The 12,982-nt window shown below is 36.9% G+C and overlaps 1 protein-coding gene and 1 non-coding gene across 2 annotated transcripts in view; one reads left to right on the forward strand and one right to left on the reverse strand.

Annotated features, from left to right (window-relative positions):
* The window catches only part of SPRED1 (sprouty related EVH1 domain containing 1), a 116,626-nt gene that overhangs the window by 11,314 nt on the left and 92,330 nt on the right, over nucleotides 1-12,982 (forward strand). The gene's annotated exons all lie outside the window — the stretch shown is intronic.
* LOC145515968 (small nucleolar RNA SNORA70) lies at nucleotides 10,119-10,251 on the reverse strand. The gene has a single exon (XR_014061162.1). It is a non-coding gene; the product is annotated as a small nucleolar RNA SNORA70 (small nucleolar RNA).

Here is a 12,982-nt window from a genome sequence, read left to right on the forward strand (position 1 = left end):
ACTTTAGTAAGTAGTCTGTCAAATTAAGATATTTTTTCAACTCTGCACTATAATTTTTTCAAAAAGGGAGGGGAGAGAAGTAGATGAATGAGTGGACAAGCTGGCCTCTCTATAATCATCTGAGTTTTCCTTTGCAGTTTTTCCTCATCTTTATACTTCTGGAGAGAGCAAACTTAGCTTCTAAGTTTTATCAGTTCAGCTCAGTCGTGTCCGACTCTTTGTGACCCCAGGGACTGCAGCACACCAGGCTTCCCTGCCCATCACCAGCTCCTGGAGCTTGCTCAAATTCTTCTGTCGAGTCGGTGATGCCATCTAACCATCTCATCCTCTGTCGTCCCCTTCTGCTCCTGCCTTCAATCTTTCCCAGCATCAGGGTCTTTTCTAATGAGTCAGTTCTTTGCATCAGGTGGCCAAAGTATTGGAGCTTCAGCATCAGTCCTTCCAGTGAACACCCAGGACTGATTTCCTTTAGGATTGACTGATTTGATCTCCTTGCAGTCCAAGGGACTCTCAAGAGTCTTTCCCAACACCACAGTTCAAAAGCATCAATTGTTCAGCGCTCAGCTTTCTTTATGGTCCAATCACATCCATACGTGACCTCTGGAAAAACCATAGCTTTGACTAGACAGACCTTTGTTGGCAAAGTAATGTCTCTGCTTTTTAATATGCTGTCTAGGTTGGTCATAGCTTTTATTTCAAGGAGCAGGTGTCTTTTAATTTCATGGTTGTAGTCACCATCTGCAGTGATTTTTGGAGCCGAAGAAAATAAAGCCTGTCACTTTTTTTTTTCCCCATCTCTTTGCCATGAAGTGATGCCATGATCTTAGTTTTTTCAATGCTGAGTTTTAAGTTATATAGGTCCTATTAATATTGAGTCTGAAACTGTTCTGTGTACTCGGTCCCAGCATACATCATACAAAAGTAGTTTGGCTTAAATAATTACTGGCTAATGTCTAGTCATTTTTGCATTTTACACTCTTTTAGCTAGGTCCTTAGGAGGAAGAAAACTGAGTTGAATCCTTTTGACTGACTTCTGATGTCTGATTGTCCCCACCAAACTGGTATGTTGAATCCTAACCCCTAAAGACAATGGTATAATGGTGTGGGGCCTTTAGGGGGTGCTTCAGTCATGAGGATGGAGGTTCCACAGAGTCCCTTGCACCATGTGAAAAGTCCCTAGCTGTGAACCAGGAAGAAGGCCTTTACCCAACCACGCTGGCATCTTGATCTTGAACTTCTTAGCCTCCAGAGTTGTGAAAAATAAATTTCTGTTGTTTATTAGCTACCTGCCCCATTCTGTTGTATTTTGTTATTGCAAGCTGATGGACTAAGATACTGACTTTGTTTTGGGGAGGACAAAAAAAGAAGAAAATCAAAACTCAGCAGAGTTTTCAGTTGCTTCTAGTTCCATACAAATATGTTTTTATTTGTTTTAGTGGTGTATATATGAATATTATTTATTTTCATCAAATATACTTAATTTCTATACTTACACATGGTTTTTTTAGTAATCATTATTTTAATGTCTATAATAGTTCATCAAGTTGTACCATAAGTTTAGGTATTTTCTTGTTAGTGAACTTTTTGGTGTCCAGCTCATGGCTTATCAGTAAAATTGTAAAGAGCATCTTTTCTGCATACATTTGTTTTTTTTCTGTTCAATTAATTTCTTAGGATGCATTTATGGGAGTGAAATACTTAATGTCAAAGAACATAAGTGGCCTTTAAAAAAATTCTAATTATGAAGTATTGCTTCTAAACAATTGTATATTTTGCCTATTGTGGATTATTTATAAATGCATTCTCATATTTCTTAGATTTCATTTTTATTCTTCAGTACTTTGTGGGTTTTTTACATAGCTCCCAATATGTTATTAAGTGACAGCTAATGTTTGAATGACCACCAGCATTGTTTTAAAATCAATTGATAGATTTAGTCTTGATAACAGCTACTTGAAATGTTACTATTATTACCTGCAATTACAAAGGGGAGAAAACTGGGGCTTTCGAAAGCTGAATAGCCGATGAAGACTCCAAGCCCCATGCCCTAAAACAGTAGCTTTTAAACTCTTGACTGTAACAGTAATAAATACTTTATATCTTTTAACAAAGTGGGCATACGTACATACATGCATTCATACACACACACACAAAACCTTTTGTAAAACAACTTGGACTTATGATGACACAAGCTGATTTCTGTATTCTGTAGATTAGAATTATAGAATATTTTATCTATTCTGTGTAAAAACAGTGCTGCTCAAGACACTTGTAGTTAAAAGTTCCAGGTTCTGAACTACAGTGCAATTTATGGGATATTGTCCTTTAAGGATGTGTCTCCTTATTGGTACTAAAGATTTACATGTATGTTCAGCTTATTATTTCGTGAAAATAAGAGATAATATGAAAAGGTATAGGATTCTCAGGGCAGTACATTTCAGGGTTGAGTTGTGAGGCATTATAGGGGAATTCAGATTTGAATCACTGAAGCTCGGTTATAGATAATAAGCGTTACATCATTGCATCTCAGATTTCTTTCACTGAAGTGCCCTGAATTTATCATTCCTGAATTTGGGAATGTATCCCAAAGCAGCTTGTAAAAAGTATATAATTATTTTGAAATCTGATAAACAATTTCAAAGATACAATGAATATTGCATTTTAGTCAATAATTGAGTTGTGTTTTCAATGTGAAATGAAATGTTTTTAATCATTTATGTTAGGAAAAAGGAAAACTTTTAACTGTGAAGTCTTTGTGTATTTATATCCTATGGCATCATATGCCTCTAACTTGTGTGGCACATTTCTGGGAGGAAGTGTACTCTGGTTTAGGGTACATTATGATGTTACTCAAGGGCAAGTCATGATTGTGCACTGTAATTACAGCAGCTGCCATTTTCAAACAAAAAAAAGGAAGAACGTAAAAATCCAGCAAAGATTAATAGAAACTTTTTGAAGTACAAAAAGAATACAGTCACATTGTAGAAAACTTGGAACGTAGCAGGAAATTACCCATAGAAGAAGTTTTCTTTTTTGCACTCATGTTAAAAGCTTTATAAAGGCAAAAAATATATAGAAAGGATTTTAAGTTTAAGATTTGTTTCTCTAAAAATGTCACATAGATCACATGATTTTTAAAGATAGTGAGTTACCTGTATCAGAAAGAATAGAATTATGCTAATTGGCACATTATGAAATCTGAAAATCTATATAGAAAGAATAGAATTATGCTAATTGGCACATTATGAAATCTGGAACTCTATATAGAAAAGAAAAGAAACTCAGATTCTAGTCTCAGTTTTGCCATTTACTTATGTGAGTTAGAGCAAGTCTTTTAGTGTCTGGGCATCTGTGCTTACGGAGACAGTAATCTTTTCTTACCCATAAATTACTTTTTGCATGAAAATTATATAAAAATGGATTTATGTATGTATGAGTTTTGATTTACCAATGGGGAAAAGAAGTGTTTTTTAGATGATTGGGGAAAAAAATAGAGGTAAGCAGAGAAGGCAGAGAAAGGAGAGGTTTTCGAAGACTTTAGGAAGAACCTAGGCTTTAGAATCGAAATGTCTGGGCCTGTTTGGGGAACTAAATGGTATCGGTACATATAAAGAGTATAGCTAAGTTAAAGATTATTTGTTGTTGTTCAGCTGCTAAGTTGTGTCCAACTCAGTGACCCCCGTGGACTGCAGCACGCCTGCTTCTGTCATTTTTAGATTTGGTTTCCACTTTAGGAAACAGGAAAGAGGTTAGTTTAGTGTGAGAAGAGATTTTAAATCTTGAAATGTGTTTTATTCTATACATCATATGAATTTTATCCTGATACATTGTTCCATTTTGGATAACATTAATAGCTGAAGTGTATTAAGTTACTTTGCTCTCTGTTATCATGAATTATTATCTCATTTGACCTTTCATTCCAAAGCGGATTATGATTAACTCTCAATTCTTTTTTTAAAAACCCTTGGTGCACAGAATTAGACTAATGATTATATTGGTTCATACTGTCATCATTTGTCTATGTATGGACCTCTGTAGTCTATTATTTTTCCTTTTTTTATTTACTTGACAAGTATTCACTCAGTATAATCCAAGAATCAGGACATTGATGATAACTGAAATCTACCGAACATACTGCTGTTATATTCCTTTGACCTCTTCCTAGAGGTTACTTTATCCTGTGTTGTGTATTTATCACTTTGTTGCTGTTGTTCAGTCACTAAGTTGTCCATGGGGTTGACTTTGCCACCCCACAGACTGTAGCATGCCAGGCTTCTCTGTATCCACTATATCCAGGAGTTTGCTCACATTCATGTCTATTGAGTCGGCGATGCTATCTATCTCATCTGCCACCTGCTTCTCCTTTTTGCCTTCAGTCCTTCCCAGCATCAGGGTCTTTTCCAGTGAGTCAGCTCTTCACATCAAGTGGCCAAAGTATTGGAGCTTGAGCTTTAGCAACAGTCCTTCCAATGAACATTCAGGGTTGATTTCCTTACTTCCTGTTAAAAAATTTTTTTTATCATATATATATATACGCCTAACAGTGTCTCATTATTTTTGAAATCTATAAAGGGAATATGGGCTTCCCTGGTGGCTCATTGGTAGAGAATCTGCCTGCCAATGCAGAAGACACAGGTTCAGTCCCTGGATTGAGAAGATGCCCTGGAAGGAAGTGGCAGTTCACTCCAGTATTCTTGCCTGGAAAATCCCATGGACAGAGGAGCCTGACAGCTATAATCCATGGGGTCACAAAAAGTCATGCATGACTTAATGACTAAACAACAACAACGAAAGGAATATACTTATGTATATATCAACTCCTGAACTGATTTTTTATGCTCACTAATGTATTAAGATGTCTCCATTCTTTTTGTTATAATTTTTTATTCATTTGCCCTGCTGTATAATTCTCCATTGTGTTTCATTACCACAATATAGACAGTCTGTTGTCTAAGAATATTTGAGTTATTTTTAGGTATTTGCTATCATGAGTGTTACCACTGTGAACATTTTTGCAGTATTCTAATGCATATATGCTAAAGGTTCTCTTTAATGTATTTAGGGTTAAAATAGTTGGATTTAAGTTATGTTGTAAATTTTCAAGTTTACAAGGTAATACAAAACTGTCCCCATGTAGTTCCAATTTGTACTCCTACTGGCAGCGTAAGAGAATGGGTATAAAAACTGTATTTTTATAACATGATATTTGCTATTTTTTTTTTTGCTTACTATGTGACAGGCACTGTTCTAAATGCTTACATGAATTAATAAAGTTTTAAATTCCCACAACCATCCTATTGGGTACTGTTACATCTGTTTTCTAGATGAGGAAGCTGAGGCATGAGAGGACTAACCTATTAGTAAATGATAGGGTTTAAACTTTGTTAGGTCAGGCTTCAGAGGCCAGCCTCTGAACTGTTGTGATATCTTACCTTTTCAAATGCCTATTTATGGATTCACCTTCTCTTTTCCTTTTCCTCTGTCCCCATCGATTTCTTGGCCTTTATTTGCTTTTGATAGTGAGATTTGGTTATTGTTTCCTTATGTTATTTTGTGTTAGCATTGTCCATTGTGTAGTCTTCCTTTAAAAAGCAATTTCTTAAAGAACCTAAGTTTTCTCATTTGTAGAATGAGTAAGATGGTTCAGATGATACCTAGCATTTTTGGCTCTAGTATTTTGTAACTTGACATGATCTCCTATATAGTTCAAATTAATTTCAGAATAGTCTGTTACTCACATTTTCTCTTTCTTAAATATTAAGATGTGAAACAGTTTAGTATGCTTTATTTTATTTCATTGTAAACTTTGATTTAAAGTTAATTCTTTATTTTTAATAGAATATTGTCAGCTTCCCTGGTGGCTCAGACAATAAAGAATCTGCCTGCAGTGTAGGAGACCTGGGTTGGGAAGATCTTCTGGAGAAGGGAATGGCTACCTACTCCAGTATTCTTGCCTGGAGAATTCCATGGACAGAGGAGCCTGGTGGGCTATAGTTCATGAGTTGCAAAGAGTCAGATAGGACTGAGCGATTATCTGTACATCAGTAAGCTGTTAAGTAGCTAACGAAATTCTGGCATGGCCGTGAATGTATACGGATTTCAACATAGGCTTTTGTGTTGAGCCGAATGAAATTTTTTCCCTTAGTGATTGTAGGTATTGTTCTTGAGGGTTTTGTTTGTTTGTTTTGTTTTTTTAAGCCAGTCATCTTTGTAATCTGCTGCCAGTTGCTTGGTAAATATTTTGTTTTTTGTTTTAACCTTTAGGTACTGAGTTAAGATAAAATATTATTTTAAAATTCTGATTCTAATTCTATTATTTTAAAATTCTGTGATAGATGACAGTTTATTTGGTTAATATTGAATGACAAAGTTCTAGACCCAGTAATATATACTTAATTATCTGTGTATCTTGCCAGAGTGTAGGATATTATCTAAACCTCAGATCTTGAAGTGTTTAGGTGCTGTAAAAATAGTACTTAGAACTGTTTCAGTAAAGAAGAGTCTATTAATTCAAATCCATTATGTGTGTGCTGCACATTTAGTAGTAGTTAATTGTTTCAGTGCAGTGAGCCCTGTAAGGATCAGTCACACATGTGTGTTGAAGTGGTAGGCTGATAGAAACAACCAAACAGATGGAGATTAGGATGTTGCAGCATTTCTTACCAGTCAAATTTAGTCCTTCTTTTGGTTTTTACATTGCCCTTAGCTTTGGCACAGTCATTTATATTGATTCTGAGTGAAATAGATACAACAAACATTAATTGAGCATTTATTATATGCCAGAGAAAGGATTGTAACTAAAATTTTTTTAGTTTTCTGGTCTTAAGCCGATAAGATTTGGGGATCAGTTCAGTTCAGTTCAGTCGCTCAGTCGTGTCTGACTCTTTGCGACCCCATAAACCGCAGCATGCCAGGCCTCCCTGTCCATCACCACCTCCCAGAGTCCACCCAAACCCATGTCCATTGAGTTGGTGATGCCATCCAACCATTTCATCCTCTGTTGTCCCCTTCTCCTCCTGCCCTCAATCTTTCCCAGCATCAGGGTCTTTTCCAGTGAGTCAGCTCTTCGCATCAGGTGGCCAAAGTATTGGAGTTTCAGCTTCAAAATCAGTCCTACCAATGAACACTCAGGACTGATCCCTTTTAGGATGGACTGGTTGGATCTCCTTGCAGTCCAAGAGACTCTCAAGAGTCTTCTCCAACACCACAGCTCAAAAGCATCAATTCTTTGGCATTAGCTTTCTTGATAGTCCAACTCTCACATTCATACATGACCACTGGAAAAACCATAGCCTTGACTAGAAACCTGTATGCAGGTCAGGAAGCAAGAGTTGGAACTGGACGTGGAACAACAGACTGGTTCCAAATAGGAAAAGGAGTACGTCAAGGCTGTATATTGTCACCCTGTGTATTTAACTTATATGCAGAGTACATCATGAGAAATGCTGGACTGGATAAAGCACAAGCTGGAATCAAGATTGCCGGGAGAAATATCAATAACCTCAGATATGCAGATGGCACCACCCTTATGGCAGAAAGTGAAGAAGAACTAAAGAGCCTCTTGATGAAAGTGAAAGAGGAGAGTGACAAAGTTGGCTTAAAGCTCAACATTCGATCGTGGCATCCGGTCCCGTCACTTCATGGCAAATAGATGAGGAAACAGTGGAAACAGTGGCTGACTTTATTTTTCTGAGCTCCCAAATCACTGCAGATGGTGATTGCAGCCATGAAATTAAAAGATGTTTACTCTTTGGAAGGAAAGTTATGACCAACCTAGACAGAATATTAAAAAGCAGAGACATTACTTTGATACAGATGAGTAAAATCTGAGTCTTTGCCTTCACAGAGTTCTCAGTCTGATACTGGAAATACATGATTGGTTCTTTGTTAATGAAGGACTTGATACCGTGCTATTAGAAAAGACAGTTGTCCCAGAAGAGTGAGGAAAAACATTGAAAGTAAAAATTACTTCATTTTGGAAAGACATGTTTACATGTTATGTATATAACTTTGTGTGTAGTTCAGTAATCTTGTGATTAAAGTAGCTACAGTCTTGTCTTTCAATTCACTTTGAAGTTTTTCTGGTAGAAGTTTTCATCCAGTCCAGCATTTCTCATGAAGTTTTATGGATAGATTGTGTGTGAATGTGGAAGTGTTAGTCGCTCAGTCGTGTCTGACTCTTTGTGACCCCATGGACTGTAGCCTTCCAAGCTCCTCTGACCATGGGGTTCTCCAGGCAAGAATACTGGAATGGGTTGCCAGTCCCTTCTCCAGGAGATGTTCCCCACCCAGGGATTGAACCCAGATCTCCTGCATTGCAGGCAAATGCTTTACCATCTGAGCCAGCAGGGAAGCTGTGAATTTCTCCAGGCAAGAATACTGGAGTGGGTAGCCATACCCTTCTCCAGGGATCTTCTCAACCCAGGGATCGAACTCAGGTCTCTGGCATTGCAGGCAGATTCTTTACTGTGTAAAAAAGGTAAAAGATTTAAGGACTTCCCTGGTGGTCCAGTGGCTAAGACTCCAAGCTCCCAACACAAGAGCCCTGAGTTCAACTCTAGGTCAGGGAACTAGATCCCAGATGCTGCAACTAAGTTCACGTGCTGCAACTAAGGATATAACATGCTGCAATTTAAAAAGATCCCGCACGCCACAGTGAAGGTAGAAATCCTATACGTGCTGCAAATAAGACCTGGAGTAGCCAAATAAATACAAATAATTTTTTATAACGAAGGTAAAAGATTTAGTGTCTTAACAGCTTAGAGCTGAGAGTAGATGATTATTGTGAACTTAGTCTTTTTATAACTTTTGACCATGTATTATAAAGTTTTATTTATTGATGTTTACTTAAAAGAAATGAAATCTAATATATATATCTGATATATATAAATAAAATTATATATTAATGTTTACTTAAAAAGACTTTAATCTTTTCTCTTTTAAAAATCATTTCTTTGACTAGCAAGAGCTTTGAAATAAGTAATTTGTAATATTTTAGTCCACCTGGGTCAGGTTTTAATGTAAGAACATGAGCTGTGTTATTCAAAGATAGGTAAATGGTGCAAACAGCCTAAATTTGATAGGAAGATGAAGGGGGCATTTTAGGTGAAGTACACTGTTGTGGTTCCAAACTCCTCAAGTAACTTGCCATGAACTTAATGAACCTACTGTAATTTTTCTCTGTTTCTTCTTAATTATTGTATTAAAAACTATATATTTTATGGGCAGAGAGGTCAAGGTAGAAGCATTGAAGGGTTTACATACGCAGGCTGTTTTGTCATTGTGTCTATTATCAGCCTACATAATCTTGAGAATTTTTCTCTATTGTATACTAAAGAGCTTTCAAAACTTTGTGGCAGATACTGGTAAAGCAAGCATAAGGTAGTTCTCATATTGCTGTGTTTCCTCAGAAATTTCATGTGTGTATACAGTCTTACTTTGAAATAATTTTAGACCTACAAAAAGATTAAAAAAAAATGTACCAAGAATATTCATATATTCTTTGACTGGCTTTCTAAAATGTTGGTATCTTAAATAGCCAAACAGGAAATTAACATTGATAATAATATTATCTACAGACCTTATTTCAAGTTTTATCAGTTGTTCTACTAATGTCCTTTTCTAGTTCAGGATACAATCCAGCATTCCATGTTGTATCAAGTATTCACGTCTCTTTGTTTCCTGTAATCTGGAATAGTTCTTCAGTCCATCATAATTTTGAAACTATTTTGAAGAATACTGATCAAGTATTTTGTAGAATGTTCTTCAGTTTGCGTTTATCTGATACTCAATCTTGATTAAATTGAAGTTAAACATTTTGGGTGACAATACTATAGAGTGAAGGTGTGTTCATGCTTCAGGAGGTCTATGATGGTGATACATCCTGTACTAATGATATGAACTTTGATCATTTGGTTAACATGATGTCTGCCAGGTTCTCAGTCAGGGCTTCAATCAGTTGCTTCTTGTTCTGTAGCTTGGCACAGATGGACATTTTGACTTAACCAGTGTGGATCCTTGCCAGGGTGCCCTGAGGCTTTCCAAAGGCATTGTGCATACCTGTCTGGGGCCTAGACTGGGGACACTATCTATGCCAGTCATGAGGGTCCACTGGAAAGGGCAATCTCCAGGGCTTTTAGAGCAACCCATATAGGCAACATGCTGCATACACTGTGAAGAGGCTGTTGTTTGCAGCCATGGTACACCAGGCCCCCTCAGGGAAAAGAGCACAGTCAGCTTAACGGACTGCAAATGAGCACTTCTATTTTGTCTTCACAATATGTTCTACGTTCATTTGATATTTCCCCTGCCACAGCTTTAGAGTCATTGTATTTATACAAGGAACTCTAGTTTCTTTCATTGGAGAATTATATTGAGAAACTGTTACTTGAGTAGTAGGTGTGCTTATGGGCTTGCCACATGGTACAGTGGTAAAGAATCCACCTGCCAGTGCAGCAGATGCAAGAGACGCAGGTTTGATCCCTGGGCCAGGAAAGATCCCCTGGAGTAGGAAATAGCAACCCACTCCAGTATTCTTGCTTGGAAAATTCCATGGAACTAGGAGCCTGGTGGGCTACAGTCCATGGAGTAACAAAGAGTTGGACACAACTGAGCACATGCGTACACACAGATGTGCTTATTGGCATTGGGGTGAGGCTGGTGGTACAGACCCCATTTTACAGATGAAGAAAGCTAAGCTGAGGGTTAAAAGTCTTGCTCATAATGGTCAGATTAAAGTGATTGAGTTGGGACATAAACTCAGGCCTTTTCAGTCCAAAGTCCAGATTCTTTCCACTTGCTCTCCTGTATCACTATAGTTCCTTCCTTACACTTGTCATTTCCATTAATTCTATTATTTGTCTTTTCTGGCACAGAGAGGCACACTGTAGTTCTTAATATTCAAGAAAATTATTAAATAGCATAATATTTCAAAACAGAAAACTTTTCAAAACAGAAAATAGTCTTTACAGTTAAAAAAATATTTTATTATATGCTTACTGTGGTTAAGGCAGTATGGTGGACATGGGTAGTATTTGAATATGTGCTTATATGTTTTGGGTGGACATCATGCTGAGAATTTTTTTTGTTTGTTTACAATGGTATTTTTTCCCCCTCAATAGATAGCTGAGGAGTTGAGGTAGATGAGGGGTTGGGGCTATTGTGAACTGTTTCATTGTCCAAGAATCTAAATGGCTTAGAGATTTATATATTATATATAAATCATGCTAAATAAATATATAGTATTTAGGTTAATACATATTTATATGTGCCTCTTTTTAATATACTGCCACTTAATAATTTTAGTAATATTATGCAACCATTAAACAATACCTGTTTGCTGAGCACACTTAAATAAACACTTTGTTGTTGCTTTTGATTCTTGCATTAACTTCTTGAGTTGATACTATTTTTCCCATTTTCCATGTGAGCAAAGAGAAGTTAAGTGACTTGCCTAAGATCATGAAATTTAATAAATATCATAACGTGGTTTTAAATCCAAGTTTTACGCTGCCTACTGTGTGAAGCACTGTTTATGTTATATATGTATTCACACTTGGAGAGTGTCCCTTAGTTCTCATGTTGAGGGTGTGATGAAAAAGTTTATTCTATACACCTACATATGGGATTTTTGAGTTCATTCTGCCAAGGTTGGAAGCCCAGTTCTGCCACTTACCAGTTTTGTGATCTTTTCCTCAAAATAGTCCATAGATATTTTAAACTGAATTTCCAGTAGATAAACAGAATTTAGAATTGTCATCTTTGTAATATTGAGTTTTGCTTTTAGAAAACATAAAATGTGCTTTTTATCTGTTTGGATCATTTATGCTCTTCATGAACATTTTCAAGATTTCTTTATATTGATCCTGCACATTTCATTTTAGTAATTTTATGTTTTATTGTTGTGGATTAGCCCTTTTTATAATCTAACTCACTGGTAAAGAAGAAAGCCAGTTAATTTTGATGTATTTCTTATATCCAACTGCTACACTGTGCTTCCTTGTTTTTTTTTAATAGACCTTATGTTTTAGAGAAGTTTGAGGTTCACAGCAAAACTGAGGAGGAGGTACAGATTTGCCACACACTCCCTGCTCAACTAGCATTGTCAACATCCCCCACTAGAATGGAACATTTGTTACAAGTTATGAACCTACACACCAATCATCATTATCACCCAGAGTCCATAGTTAACATTTAGGGTTTATTCTTGGTGTTGTAGCATAGTAATCACAGTTGTTTTAAATTCTTGGTTTGGTAATTCCAACATCTCTACCATGTCTGAGTTTGGTTCTGATCCTTTGTTTCTTTAAATTGTGTTTGTTATCTTTTATTATGATGTGCCTTGCAATTTTTTTCTTGATAGTCAGACATGATGTATTGGCTGAAGAGAACTGCTATAAATAAGCCTTTAGTAATGTGGTAAAGTGTGTGTGTGTGTGGAGGGGATGGGTAGGAAAGTGTTTTATAGCCCTGTTGTTGTGTGTGTGTGTGTGTGTGGAGGGGATGGGTAGGAAAGTGTTTTATAGCCCTGTTGTTTGTTTGTGTGTGTGTGGAGGGGATGGGTAGGAAAGTGTTTTATAGCCCTGTTGGTGTGTGTGTGTGGAGGGGATGGGTAGGAAAGTGTTTTATAGCCCTGTTGTTGTGTGTGTGTGTGTGTGAGCACATGTATGTGTGCACCCATGCACTCAGTTGTGTCTGACTCTGTGACCACATGGACTGTAGTCTGCCAGGCTCCTCTGTTCATAGGATTTTCCAGGCAAGAATACTGGAGCAGGTTGCCATTTCCTTCTCCAGGGGACCTTCCCCACTTAGGGATCGAACCCGCATCTTCTGCATCTCCTGCATCGGCAGGCAGGTTCTTTACCAGTTGAGCCACAGGGGAAGCCTCCCAGTTCTGTTATTAAGTTTCAGTCTTTTTTTGCTCCAGCTTTATTGAATTATAACTGACAAAAATTCTTTATACTCAAGATTTACATCTTAGTAT

The sequence above is a fragment of the Giraffa tippelskirchi genome, chromosome 7 (genome assembly GCF_054371585.1).
Source record: "Giraffa tippelskirchi isolate mGirTip1 chromosome 7, T2T-mGirTip1v1.2.pri, whole genome shotgun sequence".
Classification (NCBI taxonomy): Eukaryota; Metazoa; Chordata; class Mammalia; order Artiodactyla; family Giraffidae; genus Giraffa; species Giraffa tippelskirchi.